This window comes from Panulirus ornatus, chromosome 12 (genome assembly GCF_036320965.1).
Source record: "Panulirus ornatus isolate Po-2019 chromosome 12, ASM3632096v1, whole genome shotgun sequence".
Classification (NCBI taxonomy): Eukaryota; Metazoa; Arthropoda; class Malacostraca; order Decapoda; family Palinuridae; genus Panulirus; species Panulirus ornatus.
Window position 1 is genome coordinate 56,862,970 of NC_092235.1, and position 20,888 is coordinate 56,883,857.

A 20,888-nucleotide genomic window follows, 5' to 3' on the forward strand; every position below is an offset into this window, starting at 1 on the left:
TGAAGTTGAAAATCTGAGCAAAATATTATCCAAGGCTATAGCCTTGGATTTTTCTTGATTTTTTGAAAAAAATAGATTTTCCTAAAATTTTCAACATTGAAGTTTTTACGTGTGCTGAATAAGAATGAGTGGTCAAAACCTTAAAAATCGTATAATTATTCGAGTAATTAGCATATCATAATTATAATTAATATTAAGAATGTAATTAAGCGCTTAGTTTTACAAAATGCAGTATTTGGACTCGATATCCTTAATCACCATATAGAAGACGACATATTCCTTAATTTTCATTAAAATCTGAAGAAGTCGAAAATCTGAGCAAAATATTATCCAAGGCTATAGCCTTGGATTTTTCTCGTTTTTGAAAAAAATAGATTTTAGTAAAATTCTCAGCATAGATATTTTTACGTGTGCTGAATAACAATCTGCGGTCAAAACCTTAAAATTCGTGTAATTAGTCGAGTAATTAACATTATTAAAATTATAACTAATTTTAAGTATTATTAAGTGCTTAATTTTGCGAAATAGTGTTTTTACTCTATATCCTTAATCACCACATAGAATACGATATATTCCCAGATTTTCATTAAAATCTGAAATAGTTGAAAATCTGAGCAAAATATTATACAAGCCTTGCATTTTTCTTGATTTTTTGAAAAAATAGATTTTCCTAAATTTTTCAGCATTGATGTTTTTATGTGTACTGAATAACAATCTGTGGTCAAAACCTTAAAATTCGTGTAATTAATCGAGTAATTTGCATTGATATAATTAATGTTAAGTATGTAATTAAGCGCTTAATTTTATGAAATGCAGTATTTTGACTCGATATCCTTAATCACCATATAGAATACGACTTATTCCCATATTTTCATTAAAATCTGAAGGAGTTGAAAATCAGCAAAATATTATCCAAGATTTTTCTTGATTTTTTGAAAAAATAGATTTTCCTAAAATTTTCAGCATTGATGTTTTTACGTGTGCTGAATAAAAATCTGTGGTCAAAACCTTAAAAATCGTATAATTATTCGAGTAATGAGCATAATATAATTATAATTAATATTAAGAATGTAATTAAGCGCTTAATTATACAAAATGCAGTATTTGGACACGATGTCCTTAATCACCATATAGAATTCCAAATATTCCCATATTTTCATTAAAATCTGAAGAAGTTCAAAATCTGAGCAAAATATTATCCATGGCCTGGGATTTCTATCGATTTTTTTGAAAAAATAGATTTTCCTAAAATTCTCAGCATAGATGTTTTTACGTGTGCTGAATAACAATCTGTGGTCAAAACCTTAAAATTCGTGTAATTAGTCGAGTATTTAACATATCAATATAATAACTAATGTTAAGTATATAATTAAGCGCTTAATTTTACGAAATGCAGTCTTTTGACTCTATATCCTTAATCACCATATAGAATACGACATATTCTCAGATTTTCATTAAAATCTGAAGAAGTTGAAAATTTGAGCAAAATATTATCCTTGGATTTTTCTTGATTTTTTGAAAGAATAGATTTTCCTAAAATTTTCAGCATTGATGTTTTTACGTGTGCTGAATAAGAATCTGTGGTCAAAACCTTAAAATTCGTATAATTATTCGAGAAATGAGCATACCAATATAATTATAATTAATATTAAGAATGTAATTAAGCGCTTAATTTTACAAAATGCAGTATTTGGACTCGATATCCTTAATCATCATATAGAATACGACATATTCCCTAATTTTCATTAAAATCTGAAGAAGTTGAAAATCTGAGCAAAATATTATCCAAGGCTATAGCCTGGGATTTTTCTTGATTTTTTGAAAAAATAGATTTTCCTAAAATTTTCAGCATTGATGTTTTTACGTGTGCTGAATAAGAATCTGTGGTGAAAACCTTAAAAATCGTATAATTATTCGAGTAATGAGCATACTAATATAATTATAATTAATATTAAGAATGTAATTAAGCGCTTAATTTTAGAAAATGCTATATTTGGACTCGATATCCTTAATCACCATATAGAATACGACATATTCCCTAATTTTCATTAAAATCCGAAGAAGTTGAAAATCTGAGCAAAATATCCAAGGCTATATATAGCCTTGGATTTTTCTTGATTTTTTGAAAAAATAGATTTTCCTAAAATTTTCACCATAGATGTTTTTACGTGTGGTGAATAACAATCTGTGGTCAAAACCTTAAAATTCGTGTAATTAGTCGAGTAATTAACAATATAATCATAACTAATATTAAGTATATAATTAAGCGCTTAATTTTACGAAATGCGGTATTTTGACTCTATATCCTTAATCACCATATAGAATACAATATATTCCCAGATTTTCATTAAAATCTGAAGAAGTTGAAAATCTTAGCAAAATATTATCCAAGGCTATACGGATTCTTCTTGATTTTTTTTTTTTTGAAAAAAATAGATTTTCCTGAAATTTTCAGCATTGATGTTTTTACGTGTGCTGAATAAGAATTTGTGGTCCCAACCTTAAAATTCGTATAATTGTTCGAGTAATTAGCATATTAATATGATTATAATTAATATCAAGTATGTAATTAAGCGCTAAATTTTACGAAATGCAGTATTTGGACTCGATATCCTTAATCACCATATAGAATACGACATATTCCAAGATTTTCATTAAAATATGAAGAAGTTGAAAATCTGAGCAAAATATTATCCAAGGCCGTGGATTTTTCTTGATTATTTGAAAAAATAGATTTCCTAAAATTTTCAACATAGATATTTTTAAGTGTGCTGAATAAGAATCTTTGGTCAAAACCTTAAAATTCGTGTAATTAGTAAAGTAATTAGCACATTAATATCATAATTATTATTGAGTATGTAATTAAGCGCTTAATTTTTACGAAATGCAGTCTTCTGACACGATATCCTTAATCACCATATAGAATTCCACATATTCCTAGATTTTCATTAATATCTGAAGAACTTGAAAATCTGAGCAAAATAATATCCAAGGCTATACGGATTCTTCTTGATTTTTTTTGTAAAAAATAGATTTTCCTAAAATTTTCAGCATAGATGTTTTTACGTGTGCTGAATAAGAATCTGTGGTCAAAACCTTAAAATTCGTGTAATTAGTCGAGGAATTAGGATTAATATTATCAATTAATGTTAAATATGTAATTAAGCGCTTAATTTTATGAAATGCAGTATTTGGACTCGATATCCTTAATCACCATATAGATTACGACATATGCCCTAATTTTCATTAAAATCTGAAGAAGTTGAAAATCTTAGCAAAATATTATCCAAGGCTATAGCCTTCGATTTTTCACGATTTTTTTGAAAAAATAGGTTTTCCTAAAATTTTCAGCATTAATGTTTTTACGTGTGCTGATTAAGAATGTATCGTCAAAACTTAAAAATCGTGTAATTAGTCGAGTAATTAACATATTAATATAATCATAATTAATGTTAAGAATGTAACTAAGCGCTTAATTTTAAAAATGCAGTATTTTGACTCGATATCCTTAATCACCATATAGAATACGACACATTCCCTAATTGTCATTAAAATATGAAGAAGTTGAAAATCTGAGCAAAATATTATCCAAGGCTTTCCGATTTTTCTTGATTTTTTGAAAAAATAGATTTTCCTAAAAATTTCACCATAGATGTTTTTACGTGTGCTGAATAAGCAATCTGTGGTCAAAAGCTTAAAATTCGTGTAATTAGTCGAGTAATTAGCAATATAATATTATCAATGTTAAGTATGTAACTAAGCGCTAAATTTTAAAAAATGCAGTATTTTGACTCGATATCCTTAATTATCATATAGAATAAGACACATTACCTAATTGTCATTAAAATATGAAGAAGTTGAAAATCTGAGCAAAATATTATCCAAGTCTTTCGATTTTTCTTGATTTTTTTTAAAAAAATAGATTTTCCTAAAAATTTGAACATAGATATTTTTAAATGTGCTGAATAAGAATCTGTGGTCAAAAGCTTAAAATTCGTGTAATTAGTAGAGTAATTAGCATATTAATATTATTATTGAGTATGTAATTAAGCGCTTAATTTTACGAAATGCAGTCTTTTGACACGATATCCTTAAGCACCATATAGAATTCCACATATTTCCAGATTTTCATTATAATCTGAAGAACTTGAAAATCTGAGCAAAATCTTATACAAGGCTGTACGTATTCTTCTTGATTTTTTTGAAAAAAATAGATTTTCCTAAAATTTTCGGCATAGATGTTTTTACGTGTGTTGAATAACAATCTGTGGTCAAAACCTTAAAATTCGTGTAATTAGTCGAGTAATTAGGATTAATATTATCAATTAATGTTAAGTATGTAATCAAGCGCTTAATTTTATGAAATGCAGTATTTGGACTCCTTAATCACCATATAGAATGCGACATATTCCCATATTTTCATTAAAATCTGAAGAAGTTGAAAATCTGAGCAAAATATTATCCAAGGCTAGCCTTGGATTTTTCTTGATTTTTTGAAAAAATAGATTTTCCTAAAATTTTCAGCATTGATGTTTTTACGTGTGCTGAATAAGAATCTGTGGTCAAAACCTTAAAAATCGTATAATTATTCGAGTAATGAGCATATTAATATAATCATAATTAATATTAAGAATGTAATTAAGCTCTTAATTATACAAAATGCAGTATTTGGACTCGATATCCTTAATCACCATAAAAAATTCCAAATATTCCCATATTTTCATTAAAATCTGAAGAAGTTGAAAATCAGCAAAATATTATCCCTGGCTATAGCCTTGGATTTTTCTTGATTTTTTGAAAAAATAGATTTTCCTAAAATTTTCAGCATTGATGTTTTTACGTGTGCTGAATAAGAATCTGTGGTCAAAACCTTAAAAATCGTATAATTATTCGAGAAATGAGCATACCAATATAATTATGATTAATATTAAGAATGTAATTAAGCGCTAAATTTTACAAAATGCAGTATTTGGACTCGATATCCTTAATCACCATATAGAATACGACATATTCCCTAATTTTCATTAAAATCTGAAGAAGCTGAAAATCTGAGCAAAATATTATCCTAGGCTATAGACTGGGACTTTTCTTGATTTTTTGAAAAAATAGATTTTCCTAAAATTTTCAGCATTGATGTTTTTACGTGTGCTGAATAAGAATCTGTGGTCAAAACCTTAAAATCGTATAATTATTCGAGTAATAAGCATATTAATATAATTATAATTAATATTAAGAATGTAATTAAGCTCTTAATTTTACGAAAATGCAGTATTTGGACTCGATATCCTTAATCACCATATAGAATTCCGACATATTCCCATATTTCATTAAAATCTGAAGAAGTTGAAAATCTGAGCAAAATATTATCCAAGGGATAATATTTCTCTCGATTTTTTTGAAAAAATGGATTTTCCTAAAATTTTCAGCATAGATGTTTTTACGTGTGCTGAATAACAATCTGTGGTCAAAACCTTAAAATTCGTGTAATTAGTCGAGTATTTAACATATCAATATAATAACTAATGTTAAGTATATAATTAAGCGCTTAATTTTACGAAATGCAGTCTTTTGACTCTATATCCTTAATCACCATATAGAATAAGATATATTCCCAGATTTTCATTAAAATCTGAAGAAGTTGAAAATCTGAGCAAAATTCTATCCATGGATTTTTCTTGATTTTTTGAAAAATAGATTTTCCTAAAATTTTCAGCATTGATGTTTTTACGTCTGCTGAATAAGAATCTGTGGTCAAAACCTTAAAAATCGTATAATTATTCGAGAAATGAGCATACCAATATAATTATAATTAATATTAAGAATGTAATTAAGCGCTAAATTTTACAAAATGCAGTATTTGGACTCGATATCCTTAATCACCATATAGAATACGACATATTCCCATATGTTCTTTAAAATCTGAAGAAGTTGAAAATCTGAGCAAAATATTATCCTAGGCTATAGCCTGGGATTTTTCTTGATTTTTTGAAAAAATAGATTTTCCTAAAATTTTCAGCATTGATGTTTTTATGTGTGCTGAATAAGAATCTGTGGTAAAAACCTTGAAAATCGTATAATTATTCGAGTAATGAGCATATTAATATAATTATAATTAATATTAAGAATGTAATTAAGCGCTTAATTTTATAAAATGCAGTATTTGGACTCGATATCCTTAATCACCATATAGAGTTCCACATATTCCCATATTTTCATTTAAATCTGAAGAAGTTGAAAGTCTGAGCAAAATATTATCCCAGGATATAGCCTTCGATTTTTCACGATTTTTTTGAAAAAATAGGTTTTCCTAAAATTATCAGCATAAATGTTTTTACGTGTGCTGAATAAGAATGTATCGTCAAAACCTTAAAATTCGTGTAATTAGTCGAATAATTAACATATTAATATAATCATAATTAATGTTAAGTATGTAACTAAGCGCTAAATTTTAAAAAATGCAGTATTTTGACTCGATATCCTTAATTACCATATAGAATAAGACACATTACCAAATTGTCATTAAAATATGAAGATGAAAATCTGAGCAAAATATTATCCAAGGCTTTCGATTTTTCTTGATTTTTTTGAAAAAATAGATTTTCCTAAAAATTTGAACATAGATATTTTTAAGTGTGCTGAATAAGAATCTGTGGTCAAAAGCTTAAAATTCGTGTAATTAGTAGAGTAATTAGCATATTAATATTATCATTATTGAGTATGTAATTAAGCGCTTAATTTTACGAAATGCAGTCTTTTGACACGATATCCTTAATCACCATATAGAATTCCACATATTTCCAGATTTTCATTAAAATCTGAAGAACTTGAAAATCTGAGCAAAATCTTATCCAAGGCTGTACGTATTCTTCTTGATTTTTTTGAAAAAAATAGATTTTCCTAAAATTTTCGGCATAGATGTTTTTACGTGTGTTGAATAACAGTCTGTGGTCAAAACCTTAAAATTCGTGTAATTAGTCGAGTAATTAGGATTAATATTATCAATTAATGTTAAGTATGTAATTAAGCGCTTAATTTTATGAAATGCAGTATTTGGACTCTATATCCTTAATCACCATATAGAATACGACATATTCCCATATTTTCATTAAAATCTGAAGAAGTTGAAAATCTGAGCAAAATATTATCCAAGGGATAATATTTCTCTCGATTTTTTTTGAAAAAATGGATTTTCCTAAAATTTTCAGCATAGATGTTTTTACGTGTGCTGAATAACAATCTGTGGTCAAAACCTTAAAATTCGTGTAATTAGTCGAGTAATTAACATATCAATATAATAACTAATTATTAAGAATGTAATTAAGCGCTTAATTTTACAAAATGCAGTATTTGGACTCGATATACTTAATCACCATATAGAATTCCAAATATTCCCATATTTTCATTAAAATCTGAAGAAGTTGAAAATCTGAGCAAAATATTATCCAAGGCTATACCCTGGGATTTCTCTCGATTTTTTTGAAAAAATGGCTTTTCCTAAAATTTTCAGCATAGATGTTTTTACGTGTGCTGAATAACAATCTGTGGTCAAAACCTTAAAATTCGTGTAATTAGTCGAGTATTTAACATATCAATATAACTAATGTTAAGTATATAATTAAGCGCTTAATTTTACGAAATGCAGTCTTTTGACTCTATATCCTTAATCACCATATAGAATAAGATATATTCCCATATTTTCATTAAAATCTGAAGAATTTAAAAATCTGAGCAAAATATTGTCCAAGGCTATAGCCTGGGATTTTTTTTTATTTTTTGAAAAAATAGATTTTCCTAAAATTTTCAGCATTGATGTTTTTACGTGTGCTGAATAAGAATCTATGGTCAAAACCTTGAAAATCGTATAATTATTCGAGTAATGAGCATATTAATATAATTATAATTAATATTAAGAATGTAATTAAGCGCTTAATTTTACAAAATGCAATATTTGGACTCGATATCCTTAATCACCATATACAATTCCACATATTCCCATATTTTCATTAAAATCTGAAGAAGTTGAAAATCTGAGCAAAATATTATCAAAGGATTTTTCTTGATTTTTTGAAAAAATAGATTTTCATAAAATTTTCACCATAGATGTTTTTACTTGTGCTGAATAAGAATCTGTGCTCAAAACCTTAAAATCGTATAATTATTCGAATAATGCGCATATTAATATAATTATAATTAATATTAAGAATGTAATTAAGAACTTGATTTTACAAAATGCAGTATTTGGACTCGATACCCTTAATCACCATATAGAATATGATATATTCCCAGATTTTCATTAAAATCTGAAGAAGTTGAAAATCTGAGCAAAATATCCAAGGCCTTGGATTTTTCTCGATTTTTTTGAAAGAATAGATTTTAATAAAATTTTCATCCTAGATTTTTTACGTGTGCTGAATAACAATCTGTGCTCAAAACTTTAAAATTCGTGTAATTAGTCGAGTAATGAGCATATTAATATTATTATAATTAATATGAAGAATGTAATTAAGCACTCAATTTTACAAAATGCAGTATTTGGACTCGATATCCTTAATCACCATATAGAATACTACATATTCCCAGATTTTCATTAAAATTTGAAGAAGTTGAAAATCTGAGCAAAATATTACCGAAGGCCTTGGATTTTTCTCGATTTTTTTTGAAAAAATAAATTTTAATGAAATTTTCAGAATAGATGTTTTTACGTGTGCTAAATAAGAATCTGTGGTCAAAACCTTAAAATTCGTGTAATTAGTCGAGTAATTAACATATTAATATAATCATAACTTTTACGTATATAATTAAGCGCTCAATTTTACGAAATGCAGTGTTTTGACACGATATCATTAATCACCATATAGAATACGATATATTCCCGGATTGTCATTAAAATCTGAAGAAGTTGAAAATCTGAGCAAAATATTATCCAAGGCTAAAGCCTTGGATTTTTCTTGATTTTTTGAAAAAATAGATTTTCTAAACTTCTCAGCATTGATGTTTTTACGTGTGCTGAATAAGAATCTGTGGTCAAAATCTTAAAAATCGTATAATTATTCGAGTAATGAGCATATTAATATAATTATAATTAATATTAAGCATGTAATTAAGCGCTTAATTATACAAAATGCAGTATTTGGAATCGATATCCTTAATCACCATATAGAATTCCACATATTCCCATATTTTCATTAAAATTTGAAGTTGAAAATCTGAGCAAAATATTATCCAAGGATTTTTCTTGATTTTCTTGATTTTTGAAAAAATAGATTTTCCTAAAATTTTCGGCGTTGATGTTTTTACGTGTGCTGAATAAGAATCTGTGCGCAAAACCTTAAAAATCGTATAATTATTCGAGTAATGCGCATATTAATATAATTATAATTAATACTAAGAATGTAATTAAGAGCTTGATTTTACAAAATGCAGTATTTGGAATCGATATCCTTAATCACCATATAGAATACGACATTATCCCTAATTTTCATTAAAATCTAAAGAAGTTGAAAATTTGAGCAAAATATTATCCCAGGCTATAGCCTTGGATTTTTCTTGATTTTTTGAATAGATTTTCCTAAAATTTTCAGCAATGATGTTTTTACGTGTGCTGAATAAGAATCTGTGGTCAAAAACTTGAAAATCGTATAATTATTCGAATAATGAGCATATTAATCTAATTATAATTAATATTAAGAATGTAATTTAGCGCTTAATTTTTCAAAATGCAATATTTGGACTCGATATCCTTAATCACCATATGCAATTTCACATATTCCCATATTTTCATTAAAATCTGAAGAAGTTGAAAATCTGAGTAAAATATTATCAAAGGCTTTTATATTATAGCCTGGGGTTTCTCTTGATTTTTTGAAAAAAATAGATTCTCCTAATATTTTCAGCATTGATGTTTTTACGTGTGCTGAATAAGAATCTGTGGTCAAAATCTTAAAATTCGTGTAATTAGTCGAGTAATTAACATATAAATATAATTATAACTAATGTTAAGTATATTATTAAGCGCTTAATATTACGAAATACAGTCTTTTTACTCTATTTCCTTAATCACCATATAGAATACGATATATTCCCAGATTTTCATTAAAATCTGAAGAAGTTGAAAATCTGAGCAAAATATTATCCCAGGCTATAGCCTTGGATTTTTCTTGATTTTTTGAAAAATAGATTTTCCTAAAATTTTCAGAATTGATGTTTTTACGTGTGCTGAATGAGAATCTGTGGTCAAAACCTTAAGATTCGTGTAGTTAGTCGAGTAATTAGCATTAATATTATCATAATTAATGTTAAGTATTTAATTAAGCGCTTAATTTTATGAAATGTAGTATTTGACTCGATATCCTTAATCACCATACAGAATACGACATATTCCCAGATTTTCATTAAAATCTGAAGAAGTTGAAAATCTGAGCAAAATATTATCCAAGGCTATATAGCCTTGGATTTTTCTTGATTTTTTGAAAAAATAGATTTTTCTAAACTTCTCAGCATTGATGTTTTTACGTGTGCTGAATAAGAATCTGTGGTCAAAACCTTAAAAATCGTATAATTATTCGAGTAATGAGCATATTAATATAATGATAATTAGTATTAAGAATGTAATTAAGCGCTTAATTTTACAAAATGCAGTATTTGGACTCGATATCCTTAATCACCATATAGAATACGACATATTCCCTAATTTTAATTAAATTCTAAAGAAGTTGAAACTCTGAGCAAAATATTTTTCTTGATTTTTTTGAAAAAATAGATTTTCCTAAAATTTTCAGCATATATATTTCTAAGTGTTCCGAATAAGAATCTGTGGTCAAAACCTTAAAATTCGTGTAATTAGAAGAGTAATTAGCATATTAATATAATCATAATTACTATTAAGTATGTAATTAAGCGCTTAATTTTACGAAATGCAGCCTTTTGACACGATATCTTAATGACCGTATAGAATTCCACATATTCCCAGATTTTCATTAAAAACTGAAGAGGTTCGAAATATGAGCAAAATATCCAAACCTTCGATTTTTCTTGATTTTTTGAAAGAATAGATTTTCCTAAAATTTTCAGCGTTGATGTTTTTACGTGTGCTGAATAAGAATCTGTGGTCAAAACCTTAAAAATCGTATTATTATTCGAGAAATGAGCATATTAATATAATTATAATCAATATTAATGTAATTAAGCGCTTAAATTCACAAAATGCAGTATTTTGACTCGATATCCTTAATCACCATATAGAATACAACATATTCCCTAATTTTCATTAAAATCTCGAGAAGTTGAAAATCTGAGCAAAATATTATCCAAGGATTTTTCTTGATTTTTTGAAAAAAAATTCCTAAAATTTTCAGCATTGATGTTTTTACGTGTGCTGAATAAGAATATGTGGTCAAAACTTTAAGAATCGTATAATTATTCGAGTAATGAGCATATTAATATAATCATAATTCATATTAAGAATGTAATTAAGCGCTTAATTTTACAAAATGCAGTATTTGGACTCGATATCCTTAATCACCATATAGAATTCCACATATTCCCATATTTTCATTAAAATCTGAAGAAGTTGAAAATCTGAGCAAAATATTATTCTTAGAATTTTCTCGATTTTTTTGAAAAAATAGATTTTCCTAAAAATTTCAACATAGATATTTTTAAGTGTGCTGAATAAGAGTCTGTGGTCAAAAGCTTAAAATTCGTGTAATTAGTAGAGTAATTAGCATATTAATATTATCATTATTGAGTATGTAATTAAGCGCTTAATTTTACGAAATGCAGTCTTTTGACACGATATCTTTAATCACCATATAGAATTCCACATATTTCCTAATTTTCATTAAAATCTGAAGAGCCTGAAAATCTGAGGCAAATCTTATCCAAGGTAGTTCGTATTCTTCTTGATTTTTTTGAAAAAAATAGATTTTCCTAAAATTTTCGGCATAGATGTTTTTACGTGTGTAGAATAACAATCTGTGGTCAAAACCTTAAAATTCGAGTAATTAGTCGAATAATTAGGATTAATATTATCAATTAATGTTAAGTATGTAATTAAGCGCTTAATTTTATGAAATGCAGTATTTGGACTCGATATCTTTAATCACCATATAGAATACGACATATTCCCATATTTTCATTAAAATCTAAAGAAGTTGAAACTCTGAGCAAAATATTTTTCTTGATTTTTTGAAAAAAATAGATTTTCCTAAAATTTTCAGCATATATATTTCTAAGTGTTCCGAATAAGAATCTGTGGTCAAAACCTTAAAATTCGTGTAATTAGAAGAGTAATTAGCATATTAATATAATCATAATTACTATTAAGTATGTAATTAAGCGCTTAATTTTACGAAATGCAGCCTTTTGACACGATATATTTAATGACCGTATAGAATTCCACATATTCCCAGATTTTCATTAAAAACTGAAGAGGTTCGAAATATGAGCAAAATATCCAAACCTTCGATTTTTCTTGATTTTTTGAAAGAATAGATTTTCCTAAAATTTTCAGCGTTGATGTTTTTACGTGTGCTGAATAAGAATCTGTGGTCAAAACCTTAAAAATCGTATTATTATTCGAGAAATGAGCATATTAATATAATTATAATCAATATTAATGTAATTAAGCGCTTAAAGTCACAAAATGCAGTATTTTGACTCGATATACTTAATCACCATATAGAATTCCACATATTCCCATATTTTCATTAAAATCTGAAGAAGTTGAAAATCTGAGCAAAATATTATCCCAGGCGAAAGCCTTGGATTTTTTTCGATTTTTTGAAAAAATAGATTTTCCTAAAATTTGTAACATAGATGTTTTTGCGTGTGCTGAATAAGAATCTGTCGTCAAACCCTTAAAATTCGTGTAATTAGTCGAGTAATTAACATATTAATATAATAATAATTAATGTTAAGTATGTGATTTAGCGCTTAATCTTATGAAATGCAGTATTTTGACACGATATCCTTAATCACCATATAGAATACGACATATTCCCTAATTTTCATTAAAATATGAAGAAGTTGAAAATCTGAGCAAAATATTATCTAAGGCCTTGGATTTTTCACGATTTTTTTGAAGAAATAGATTTTCCTTAAATTTTCAGCATTGAATGTTTTTACGTGTGCTGAATAAGAATCTGTGGTCAAAACCTTAAAATTCGTGTAATTAGTCGAATGATTAACATATCAATATAATCATAATTAATGTTAAGTATGTAACTAAGCGTTTAATTTTACAAAATGCAGTATTTTGACTCGATATCCTTAATCACCATATAGAATAAGACATATTCCCAAATTTTATCAAGTATTATCTTTATCATTATACCTACTCGCCATCTCTCACGTTAGCGAGGTAGCATAAGGAAACAGACAAAAGAATGGCTCAACCCACCCACATACACATGTATATGCATAAATGCCCACACACACACATATTCATACATAGACATATACATATATACACATGAACATATTCATCCATTCCCTTCACCACCCCACACACACACACACACCCGTGAGGTAGCGTTAGGTAAAGACAACAAAGGCTACATTCATTCATACTCAGTCTCTAGCTGTCATGTGTAATGCACTGAAACCACAGCTCCCTTTCCACATCCATGGTTTACCCCAAACGCTTCACATGCCCTGGTTCAATCCACTGACAGCACATCGAACCCGGTATACCGCATCGTTCCAAATCACTCTATTCCTTGCATAACTTTCACCTGCCATACTGTATGTTCAGGCCCCAATCATTCAAAATCCTTTTCACTCCTTTTTTCCACCTCCAATTTGGTCTCCTGCTTCTCCTCATTCCCTCCACCTCTAACACATATATCCTCATTCTCAATCTTTCCTCACTAACTCTCTCCATGTGACTAAACCATTTCAACACATCCTCTTCTGCTCTCTCAATCACACTCTTTTTATTACCACACATTTCTTTTACCCTTTCATTACTTACTCGATCAAACCACCTCACACCACATAATGCATTCAAACATTTCATTTCCAATACATTCACCCTCCTCTGCACAACCCTATCTATAACCCATGCCTCGCAACTATATAACATTGTTGGAACCACTATTCCTTCAAACATACTCATTTTTGCTCTCCGAGATAACGCTCTCGCCTTCCACATATTCAACAATCCCAGAAACTTCACCCTTCCACCACCCTGTGACTCACTTCTGCCTCCATGGTTTTCTATCCGCTGCTAAGTCCACTCCCAGACATCTAAAACACCTCACATCCTCGAGTTTCTCTCCATTCAATCTTACCTCCAAATTAACTTGTCCCTCAACCCTACTGAACTTAATAACCTTGCTCTTATTCACATTTACTATCAGCTTTCTTCTTTCACACACTTTACCAAACTCAGTCACCAACTACTGCAGTTTCTCACCAAAATCAGCCTCACTTCCCAAGACCTCTCATCCACAACAGACTGCATATTTGCCCCTTTCCAAAACTCTTGCATTCACCTCCCTAACAACCCCATCCATAAACAAATAAAACAAATGATAATATTAATGCTAATTACTCGAATAATTACACGAATTTTAAGGTTTTGACCACAGATTGTTATTCAGCACACGTAAAAACATCTATGCTGAAAATTTTAGGAAAATCTATTTTTTTCAAAAGAATCAAGAAAAATCCGTATAGCCTTTATCCAAGGCTATACGGATTTTTCTTGATTCTTTTGAAAAAAATAGATTTTCCTAAAATTTTCAGCATAGATGTTTTTACGTGTGCTGAATTTTGCTCAGATTTTCAAGTTCTTCAGATTTTAATGAAAATCTGGGAATATGTGGAATTCTATATGGTGATTAAGGATATCGTGTCAAGAGACTGCATTTCGTAAAATTAAGCGCTTAATTACATAATAATAATTATAATATTAATATGCTAATTACTCTACTAATTACACGAATTTTAAGGTTTTGACCACAGATTCTTATGCAGTACACTTAAAAATATCTATGTTGAAATTTTTAGGAAAATTTATTTTTTCAAAAAATCAAGAAAAATCCAAACTGTACTAAACTTGCCCTCTGCTTGTGACCTGTTAAGGGTGAGGCAAAATGGCTAAGAAGTGATGCTGGAGTTTTATCAGTAATGAAGAGTCTTTTGCCATGGCTACCCCCTTGAGAGAATTTCCAGAGGGAATGAGCAAAAGAGATGTAGATAGAAATGCATATTGATCTGCATAATTCTTTTAGACGGTCTAATAAATTCGCCAGACCTCAAGTAGAATTCTTTTTAATTGTTGGAGTTCAACTTTACCGTTCTAGTCTGTTGGGGATGAAAGAGCTTGGGAAGTGATTCAGTTGTTGTTCACCAATGATACAGCATTAAGGGCTGATTCCAGTGAGGAACTGCAGAAGTTGGCAACTGAGTTTTGAAAAGTGTGTGAGAGGAGAAAGTTGAGAGTACATGTGAATAAGAGCAAGATTATTTGGTTCAGCAGGGTTAAGAGAGAAGTTAGTTGGGATGTAAGTTTGAATGGAGAAAAATTGGAGGAAATGAAGTGTTTTAGATATCTGGGAGTGGACCTGCCAGCGATTGGTACCATGGAAGCAGAAGTGAGTCATAGGGTGAGGGAAGAGGTGAAGGTTCTGGAAGTGGTGAAGATTGTGTGAAAAGAGAGAATGTTATCTCAGAGAGCAGAAATGGGTATGTTTGAAGGAACAATAGTTCCAACAATATATGGTTGCAAGGCATGGGCTATAGACAGGGTTGTATGGAGGAGGGTGGATGTATTGGAAATGAAATGTTTTGAGGACAATATGTGGTGTGAGGTGGTTTGATCGAGTAAGTAATGAAAGGGTAACAGAGATGTGTGGTAATAAAAAGAGTGTGGTTGAGAGAGCAGAAGAGGGTGTGTTGAAATGGTATGGACATATTGAACGAATGGGCGAGGAAAGGTTGACAAAGTGGATATATGTGTCAGAGGTTTCCTGCATTAGCAAGGCAGCGCCAGGAACAGATAAAGAGAGGCTGCATCTGCTCATCCATTCTCAAGCTGTCATGTGTAATGCACTAAAACCACAGCTCCCTATCCAAAACTAAACCCAACAGATCTTTCCATTTCCATGGTTTACTTCAGACACTTCATATGCCCTGGTTCATTCCATTGATAGCATGTCAACCCCTGTGTACCACATCATGCCAATTCACTCTATCCCATGCATACTTTTCACCTGATTGCATGTTCAGGCCCTGATCCCTCAAAATCGTATTCACTCCATCCATCCATCCATCTCCAATTTGGTCCTCCTGTTGTTCTTGTTCCCTCCACCTCTGACACACACATACACATATTTTTTTCATACATGCTTGCCATTTCCAGCATGAGCAAGGTAGCGGTAAGCACAGATGACAGAGCCTTACAGGGGAAATTCCTCATTTAGTTCCTTGCTCTATCCTTTAGAAATAATACAGGAAGGGAGGATTTCCGGCCAGAACTTCCAGGTTTCTTTTGTCAAATATAACACCCATGTCTTCTCTCCTCTCATCTTGGTTAAATCCACACACATTTAGACACCCCTTTTATCCCTGGGGATAGGGGAGAAGGAACACTGCCCACATATTCCACTAAGAGGGTGGGAGTGGGTGACTGGAAATCCTCCTTTCCTGTATTTCTTTCCAAAAAAAGGAACAAAATAAGGAGGCAAGTGAGGAATTTTCCTCCAAGGCTCAGTCATCTGTCCTTGTTGCTAGCTCACTCATGTAGGAAATGGTGAGCATGTATAAAAAAAATATATGTTCCTTATCCCTCTGTGTTTCTTGCATGCCATAGAAGGCAACTAAAGGGGGTAGGATCAGGGGGCTGAAAACCCTTCCCTTCGTGTATTTCAATTTCTTAAAGATGAAACAGAAGAAGGAGCCAAACAAGGAGTGCTCATTCTCCTCAGTTGCTTAGCTTAGGGTGTCCAGATATGTGTGGATGCAACCAAGATTAGAAGAGAGAAGACATTGGTAGCATGTTTGAGGAAAGAAACCTAGATGTTATTGTTCTGAGTGAAACAAATCTCATGGATAAAGAGGAAGAATGAGTAAAGTTGGGTTGGTGAGAGAACGAGCAAAGAAAGGAGCAGCATTACTCCTGAAGCAGGAGTTGTGGAAGTACGTGAAAAATACAGATGATAATTATTAGCGCTTATGCTCCTGGCCATGAGAAGAAAGATCATGAGAGGCAAGTGTTTTGGGAGCAACTGAATGAGTGTGTCAGCAGTTTTGATGCAAGAGGTCAGGTATTAGTGATGGGTGATTTGAATGCAAAGGCAATTGATGTGGCAGTTGAGGGTATAACTGGGAGGGGAAAGGGTATTCAGTATTATGAATGGAAATGGTAAACAGCTTTTGGAGGTGTGTGCTGAAAAAGGACTTGTGATTTTGAATACCTATTTTAAAAAGAGGGACATACACAAGTATACATACTTGACAGAGTTGAGTTGAAAGGGGTCTGACTTATAAACTCTTCCAGTGTACTTCAAAACTTGACCTGCTCACCCTATGCTGCAATGTTGGTTCACATTCCTTCTTCTATAGGTATTACTTTATATTTTGCTCCCGGGAGCTTGCTGCTTGTGTGGCCTTACCACTGGCTAGGTCATGCAGTGCTCAACATGTTGTAGCATTACATGATAACTGTGACTGTTGGCAACTGAAAGGTGGGCTGTTTTTATTACTGATTTTTTCCCTACTCCTCAGAGCTTTGAAACTACCCTTTCATGTCTTTCCCAACATAATTGGTAAATACTTTCCCTTGTTTCTTCCCCTTTCATTAACTGTCTCTTCCTCTTTCATTAACCGTCTCTTCCCCTTTCATTAACCTTTTTGTATGTCAGTTAAGGCCCAGTCTTGATGTGGACATTTGTCTGTGAATGAAGTCTCCAGTTTGCCAAAAAATCCGACTACATTTGAGGTAGTGTCAGGAATGGATGAACAACAGCCTCACTCGCTCAAATCCACTCTCTTGCTGTCATACATATGGTACTGAAGCAAGAGGCACTCATCCATATTCGAGCCCCACAAACCATCATATTTATTTGCTGTTTCCCACTGTAGTGAGATAGTGTTAGTAGATGAAACAACGGCCTCATTTGCTATCCACTATTTCTTGTAAATAATGCACCAAAACCAGAAACCAACTTTCAAAGCCAAACTCTAGAGGAATTCAGTGTTTTTCCCTGACCACTTCATATCTCATGGTTCAGCCCATTGGCATCATATCCCTCCCATAAACAACTACTCCAATCTACTGTCCCATGTATGCCTCTCAACCTGGCACCATAGAGCCTTTTTACACATCAATCTTCTATCTTCAAAGTCTTCCTCTTCCCCATACACCCTCCTGAACTTTTTAAATAGAATTGGCCATGATAGTGATTATGTGTTACCTTTCATTTATTTCCCTAATATGGAATCAAAGGAGTCATGATTACATTTTTGTAGAATGATTATAATACATTCCATGGAAGGAATCATGGTCCATATTGTAATCATGGCTTTGCGAGGTAACTGAATACATTATCATTTGTGGTAGAATCATACATATTTAGTCTGACTGACAGATGTGAATCCACCCTACACCTCTCTGTCTTGTTGAATAACCAATTGCTCCCACTCAAAATTCCAACAATTCTAGGCATTGCATACAACACAATATTTGTTTCCCCACTCAAAAAAATCATCACAAACACATGTATACCCTTATAGTCAGTGTATCTTCACCATTCCTCTTCATATTTCCAAACCATTTCAGCACAACCTTGTCAGCTCTCAATCATACTCCACATACTAGCACACCTCTCACACTTGTCATTTCTTCTACAATCAACCCCCCGTCCCCCATCTTACACCACATATTGCCCTCTGACATTACATTTTCAACATACCCACCTTCTTGTGTTCTTTCACATTCAGGGCTCGAGACACATCCATACAATGCTGTCAGGACTCTTGTGCCTTCAGACATAACCATATTTGTTCTGACAGACATTGCTCTCTCCTTCCACATACTACTCAATGCATCCAAGAACTACCATGGTGGTGAAATCCACATAATTGATTCTGAATATTGATATTACTCCCCATCTTGGCTGTTGGGCAGTAAGAGCAATGCGTTTTCCTACACTCTGATGTTTTTAATAAAATCAAAAAATCTTCATATAGGGCTCACACTTATCTTTTGAATATACCTTATACTCACATTGTAGCAAAAAGAAAGAGGTCAGCAAAACATTTCATACCTTACAACTTCATTTACAAAAGACATAGAATCCAAACTTAACTCTATTATAAGAACACAACTGTAGTTCTCTTCCCTCCATGCCCATAAACATCACACCTTCAAGTAGATCTCTACCATAAACCTTCTAAGATTTGACCGCTGGTGCAAGGGCCCATTGCAGTCCTTAGTGCATGTAGGTACCATACATTCAAGTCAATCCTTACTGTGGAACTTTTACAAAATGAACCTGATGCAAGGACATATGTATGTTTCACAGTATTAGCAAGCACCACGTAAGCAAGTCAGCCTCTCCTTTTTCAATCATAAATCACAAAATGTCTTGCAAACAGACCCCCAAAATATGTTATATGTAAGAAGAATTACATCAGGATTATATGAATTTCAAAAGTATGGCCTATTGGAGACCCTACATACCCAACATATTCAAGTTACAGAATATCATGTGATCCACACTTTATCAACATGTAATTGGAAACCTCAATAATATCATGTTCAGTGTGAAAATGTTAGGCTTCTGTTCAAGTAGAGTACAACATACTCAAAAAAAAAAAAAAAATAGATGAAAGAGAATAAAAGATTAATATTATTTCCTGTGATGAAAATTTTTTGTTAAAGCAATGTATAGTGTGCTGCCTTCCTTTATTGTACTTTCATCAGCAAGAATTTATACAAAGAATTAGTATTTCTTCAAACATTCTTATGAATTGATCTAGTGGTTATATGTCTTTAGGTACATTCCAGAGTATATTGGAGTAGGCTGTACGTGTGCTTGTATGTATGTACAAGTTTGTGTGATTGCTTCTTTGTGGTATTAGAGGATGGAGTTATACACTCTCATTTTATTCCATTCATCCACCATTCTTATAAAAAGGATTGAAAAGCCTATTTTTGGTGGTTGGGAGGAGCTACTGTATCTATGCTTTTTCTCAAAGCCCATGTCTTAGGGAAGAAAAATAGGAACTGCTATGACTATACTTGCTGGGGCACGAATTTTCACATGTCTGCAGAATGTAGTATCTTATGGGCCTGTCATGGCATTATGTAAGATTGAATTGGGATGTAGTTCTTCAGTGCTAGATGGATCATTTTTGTGGATGTGTATTTTACCATTTTTGTGTTTGCTGGATGACGGAGGATCTGTTAGCATAGGTTACTGAAGTGTGAGATAGAGGTTGTTTTATTGGTCGTGGAGTGGTTTCGATGAGAAGGGTCTAGTGCTCCAACAAAGAACTTTGCTGAGCGTTTTAAGGTGGGATTTTGATGGAAAATATATGTCTTTGTGTACTATTAAGTGCTTGTTGTTGCTCCCCAACTAGTTACTGATCTGAGTGCTCTCTTTCATGTGCTTTGCAGCTTTATTATATTTACTTTTAGCAGGGTATATGACCAGGGTTGAGTAGATGAATTGCTTGTTGAGGATAGTTAGAAATCTTTTTTAAATCTGGTACTTGTAAGTATCTTAAGGGCATGTGCTTATGATGATTTTTTGGGAGTGGGGGGCAAATGTTGCATTTCCTATGCAATGCCCAGAATAGTCGAAATTTTGAGTGGAAGCAATTGTCTGTTCAATATGACAGAAAGGTATATGTTGGAGTCATGTAAGTCAGTCATGTTA